Source organism: Cervus elaphus, chromosome 8 (genome assembly GCF_910594005.1).
Source record: "Cervus elaphus chromosome 8, mCerEla1.1, whole genome shotgun sequence".
Taxonomy (NCBI): domain Eukaryota; kingdom Metazoa; phylum Chordata; class Mammalia; order Artiodactyla; family Cervidae; genus Cervus; species Cervus elaphus.
Window position 1 is genome coordinate 53,080,350 of NC_057822.1, and position 6,706 is coordinate 53,087,055.

Here is a 6,706-nt window from a genome sequence, read left to right on the forward strand (position 1 = left end):
GTGTGTATACATACATCTACTGAGAAGGCCTGGAGCAGTGACCAACCTCCTCCCCAAATCAGTGAGTACACACAGAAGCCAAACTTTGATTTCCAAATATTTTCTTCATGAAAAGGAACAAAAGCTTCACTGAAAAACTGCTGGTTACAAGTTAGGGCAGGAAATGGTTAAGGGAATGACAAAATAACTTGGAATATATTCTTGTGCAAAAAATAATGAAGTACTCAAAAAGTCATGTAATATATCAACAGAGGAGCCAGTCCATGGGTCGTGAAGAGTTGGACACTACTTAGTGACTGAACAACAAATATCAAAAGAATGCAGAAGTCAGCTTGAAGGTGCTTCTTCCAGGCTAATCTGGAGTAACTTCAGTACCAAAAGAAAGAATCACGATACTAACAGATTATAACTCATTGAATAAAACAAGAATCTATGAGCACATGGAGATATAAACAACCAAATAAGATGAAAGAAGTGAACACTTTTCTTTATAGTAGAATGCCAGCTAATAAAAGTAGAATGAAATTTAAATTTACAAAATCACCAGTGGAGAATCCCATAGTCATGATTATCATAACATCAACAAATGCTAAAACTAATATGTAAGAGATTGATGAGAAATGAGAAGCACATATTGTCTCAAAGTGTCTCCCAGAAAATACTGATTAATTACAAATTTTAAAGATATAACTTTACAGTGGAGAAACTTAGAAAGCACCACTTAATGCTGTGATGAAAGTTAAAATCACTGGTAATGGGACAAATCAAAACCGTGTACCGTTGGACAAGATTCATAAAAAAGAACACAGCATCATTTCTATATTTTTTCTTGAAAGGCATAACCTGATACTTGACTGAAAATTGAGGAAACATAATCACTTCTCGGCCTTTTGGCTCAGATCAAGTGTGGTATCTGAAAATTGAGGAAACATAAACAAATCCAAAGTTGAAGTCAATCTATAAAATAACTAACCTATAGCATTTGTAAGAGTCAAGGTTGTGAGAGTCAGAAAATATTGAAGAAATATTTCAAACTGAAAGAAATTTAATTTATAATATGAAAGAAATTTAATTTAATTATATGTATAATTAAGCATAACATGTAATCAATTGGATCTTATTACTATAAAAGATATTATAAAAAGATTTGGTGAAACTTGACCAGGGTCTGCATATTTGATTATAGTAATGTTTTAGTGTTATTTTCCTAGGTTGGATGATTATACTGTTCTTATGGAGGAAAATGCCCTTATTTGTAGAAAATACACTGAAGCTTAATGTCAAACACTGCAAGGAAAAAAAGGTTTTAGTACTGTACTGCAACTCTCCTGTGAATTCAAAATTATTTTAAAATAAAATAATAGAAAAAAGGAGGGGTATTTAGATGTTTAATGGGTTTAGTTTCAGTTTGCAAGATGAAAAAATCCTAGGGAGCTGATGTACAACGCTGTTGATGTACAACAATGGGAAAAGTATACTTAACATTTCTAAACTGTACACTTAATGATGATTAAGACGATTCTGGGTTTTGTTTTTTTGTTTTTGTTTGTGCCATGATAAAATGGAAACAAGTAAATCAACAAGCAACAAGTACTGTTTAGGACATGGGTTCTCAAGGCTGAGCAGTGTAGTTTTAGAAAATACAGATGTCTAAATCCCAACAAGGGCTTCCTGGTGGTTCAGTGGTAAAGAATCCACATGCCAATGCAGGACACATGATTTGATCCCTGGGTCTGGATCAGGAAGATCCTTTAGAGAAGGAAATGGCAACATGCTTCAGTAGCTTTGCCTGGGAAATCCCTTGGACAAAAGAGCCTGGTGGGCTACAGTCCCAGGGGTCACAAAAGCATCAGACATGATTCAGCAACACAACAACACAAATCCCAAACTGTAGATTATGATTCAAAATGTCTGAATTATAGCTTGGGGGTTTTTTTGCACATCGATGTGAGAACACTGATTACACTTCCTACCTTGCAAGTAAATAACCAGAGCTACATTGGAGTAGCAAAAGCACTTGACCTGGTTCAGAGCATTCCACTTAACTAGTTTTATAACCTTGAACAAATCACATCAACACTCTCATCTTTAAAGCCCTCATCTCAAATGGGGATAGTGTTTCCTGCCTCATAATATTGCTGAGTTGCTCACAGGAGATTATGTATATAAAAGCACTGAAGAAATATAAAGTCTTATTATAATATGAGAAATTAATTAGTAAATTTCTCTATTATAAAGGAGTCAAGGTATGACAACTATATCGTGTCACTGGGAAGGGCAGCACTACACTCCAGTAAGCCATTCCACAAAATTTAGATGATACACCTATGTGACTCTTGGCTTTGGAACAGAAATATTCTGATGCCAGCAAGCAAATTATTGAGAGTAAGACCTGAATGAAACCCCATTTGCAAGCTTAAAACTGGTGACTTTTTCATATCAGTGGGCCCTCTATTAGGACGTTTTCTTGGATCTCATGATGCAGGAAAAACAATAACAAAAAATAAGATAGTAAGTTGAATGATAGAAAAGGGATGGCCTCTAACAATCTTTAGTAAACATAGCTTCCACTCAGCTTCACAAATAATCAGATGTCCAGAAATTGTGGGTAGGCAGCCTGAAAGTTGTCATCCTTGTGCGGTTGCTAACATGACAATGCCTTTGGAGGTTAAACTCATAGTCTTTCGATCAGGGAGATGAGGTCAAATTCCAGCCCCAAAGAAGCAACCCTGGACATGTTTCTTGTCTCTGAGGCTCAGGTTCACGATCGGCAAAGTGATGACAATGATAGTACAGATTTCATAAGTTTAAACAAATAGAATAAGTGTTTGATAAATGCTAGCAATTACAATTTCTTATAAATGATGATATTCAGTACAGTTCCTCTCTGTCTTTTCCATAATGAGTGTTAACTCATTATGATAGCATGCTTAAGATGGCAGCTGGGATTACAGTCTTAAGTTACTAATTTGGCCTTCTGAAGTTGCTAGGTAGATGAATATTGCAAAATATTAATTAATTAATAAGGCCACTGGAGCTTAAAGTACCGTTTTGATTTACAGACAATACCTCAACAATGCTTCAGGAGGAACTAAATTTGTATAAAGCTCTTTGTTAAATAGGTGAGAGTGTGAAGAGGGTTTTAAAAGAGAAAAATTCCAGAAATCAAATCATGTTTTTTCTCTAAGATTCACTCAGTGCAGCACCAATTCTCATTTAATATATTCTTTTAGGAGAATCGTATTATATCACTACCAATTTAGATACAAGATGAAGAAAAGGAACAAAAACAAAACACTGTTTTGGAGACCATTGTCAGCATAAGAACATTTATAGAAAAGATGCCAACTGAAATACACTGTGGTCACCTATCTCATATCAGAAGGCTAAAATTCCTATATGAATCAATTCAGACTACCTACAGTAGCCACTGGTTTTTAAACTTCTCTAGTTGGCCTTATAATCCATTCACTTTCAAGGTAAAAATTAAAACTTCTTTTATAAACTTCTTTTTGTTCATAATTCTCTGTGAAATTTTATGATACCTAAATTCCATATATATGCTGTATATTAATACATATATATGGAATTTAGAAAGATGATATTGATGATCCTGTATGCAGGACAGGAAAGGAGACACAGACGTAAAGAGCAGACTTTTGGACTCAGTGGGAGAAGGCAAGGGTGGGATGATTTGAGAGAGTAACATTGAAACATGTACATTACCATATGGAAAATAGATGGGCAGTCCAGGTTGATGCATGAAGCAGGGCATACAAAGCGGTGCTCTGGGAGCAACCCAGAGGGATGCAGTAAGGAGGGAGGCGGGAGGGGGTCCAGGAGGCGACACGTCCGCATGCTGCTGCTGCTGCTGCTACATCACTTCAGTCGTGTCCGACTCTGTGCGACCCCATAGACGGCAGCCCACCAGACTCCCCCGTCCCCGGGATTCTCCAGGCAAGAACACTGGAGTGGGTTGCCATTTCCTTCTCCAATGGGTGAAAGCGAAAGTGAAAGTGAAGTCGCTCAGTCATGCCCGACCCCCGGCGACCCCATGGACCGCAGCCCACCAGGTCCCCCATCCATGGGACTTTCCAGGCAAGGGTACTGGAGTGGGGTGCCATTGCCTTCTCCGACACACATGTATACCTGTGGCCAATTCATGTTGACGCCTGGCAAAAGCCATTACAATATTGCAAAGTAATTATCCTCCAATTAAAATAAATTAATTTCTTTTAAAATGTGTATGGTATCTGTTTTACACTTAGGGCTTCCCAGGTGGCACTAGTGATAAAGAATCTGCCTGCCAATGCAGGAATTTGATTCCTGGGTTGGGAAGATGCCTTGAAGGAGGAAATGGCAACCTTCTACAGCATTCTTGCCGGAAAAATTCCATGGACAGAGGAGCTTGGCAGATTACAGTCAATGGGTTGCAAAGAATATGCTTACAAAATTCAGGAAATATGTTATAATTCAAATATAAAAATCATCCCTCCTATTATATAAAGTTGATCAGCTTTAAAATTCTTGGTCCCTTTCTGTGGAATAATGAATTCTTATCCATTGTTACTATCAAAAATAATGATCTCCAATATTATTCAGCAGTACTACAGATTAATCCGTTAAAAATTTCATGGAATTTTCAGAATCCAAAATTGCTGATGTTACTCAAACTGTAGTCACTTTAGGTCACATTGTGCCATTTGTCAGGAATCTACAAGGGTTTTGATTCTTCAGTCAAATTGCTATTTTTTAAAATACATTGGTGAACAGATAGTTAAGATATTTTGTATCTATTCATATGAAAATACAAAACATTTCTACTTTTCATTCCCTCACTGTTTAAAAAGACCATACATTTTCTAATCTCCCTCACTTCATTTCTATGTCAAAATGACAGGTACAGAAATGTCTGCAGGGAAAAATACATGCTGATTAGCAAGGGTTCCATGCTATCATTTTAGATTTTTTTAAAAGTGATTAGTTCCCTTTTGTTCCTCTACAATAGTCTGTTGATTTTCTTAAATACTGCAAAAAAAAATTTAAAGAAAAGAAAACATCTTAACTAATTCACGAGGTGTACAATCAATATGTTGCTCATCTAGGATTGTACTTTTATTGTGGTAAAAGAAAGGTGTCGAAGAATGTTAGAGAATTGAAAAAATATGAACCATTTGGTTTGATTGATCTTGGTTGTATGATAATTTACAGCATGTACCTCCAAAGTTTGCATATACTATTTTAGCATTTTAGAGTAATTATCATTGTGAAACTTTCACAACTATACCTTATTTCCACAGGTAATTAAGGTGACCTAGTTATGTCTGCATAAGGCTTAGTCTATGAATAATGCAGACCCAGGGGAGACTAATGGGTCACTAACAGCAATCAATCTAACTGATGGAAAAGAGGAAGAATCTTGTAGATGATATTTGCCCTATACTATTTCAAGGCTATTTTTAAGATGCTTTATTTCATCACTGATACTCTACAAACATAGAAATCATTTCCTTTGAACTTTCTTGGTTTCATTTTGGGCTTCTTTTAAAATCTGAACTGTTGAGCATGGTAATTCTTTATCTTCAGTCATAAGGAGAATAGAGATTCAGTTCTCAAAATGAATTTCAGCTTTGCTGATTTCCAGCAGCATGTTTAAAGAATTGTTTCTATTCACCTATGATTAACAAATCCTTACCTGGTGCTCTCCTGTCTGTGGATTATTGTTTATCACCAGGGCCTTACAAATGCTATAACACAGAAAAGTGTCCCTCAACCCCAGATTGTTCTCTTTCCTTAAGAAGGCCCTGAATCCAAAGTCCTACCTCCTACATTGAAACAAAGTTAATATTCTGGCAGTTAACTGATCTTACTGAAAGAACAGAATCTAGTTTCTTGTAGAAACCTACAAAATGCAGATTCTGTCCTTTCTTTTATACACAACCTTGAAATGCACTAGAAAAAAAATCAATGCATCAGATACACCACCAAGAACACAATCTTGCTCAATATATAAAGGTCACGAGTGTGTTTACTTAAAGCCTCCCTTGGGTTAATTAACAGACACAATTTTTTCAGAAAAAGAAAGCCAAAAGTCAACAGAAATATAAAATACTTCAAATAATATGAAGTAGATTTAAGGCCAGAATTTTTTTTTCCACCTCATGGCACTATGGTTGAGAAGACATAGATGATATATTTCACATTTTACTTACAAATGAGTTTTTCATTTTCACTTCTGGGAAATACTAACAAATCAAACTCTGTTTCTTAAATAGTGTTGTCTGTGTTCCTAGACATTAAAATTCTAATAGCTCAAACTGAAGCATATACAAAAGAAAAATAAATGCCATTAAATATGCAAAATACTTGCATTCACTCTTGAATCATTATTCAATTAATGAATGACTTATTATCATACCATAAATGGGGATGATACTTGGATAGGAGCTCTAGTTGCTTGAGGGTGAATGCCGTGTGCATTTTTCCTGGAGTCCTTAATAAGTGACACATTTGTGTCATTACATTTGAGGTGAAGCAGAAGCCTCTGTCAGATTTGATTCACATGGGCAATCCCCAGTGGCAAAACATCTGATTAACTAGCAAAGCCACTGTCATTAACAGCTGTATCATTGGAAGCTTGGAAGTATTCAGTGTATTTAGTAACCGAATGTATTATCATAATCATTTTCATCTCTGGCACATATCC

General features: G+C 35.9%; 1 pseudogene; it reads left to right on the forward strand.

Annotated features, from left to right (window-relative positions):
- The first annotated feature begins 874 nt into the window (after positions 1-874).
- LOC122699029 lies at positions 875-977 on the forward strand (annotated as a pseudogene).
- The last annotated feature ends 5,729 nt before the right edge of the window (positions 978-6,706 follow it).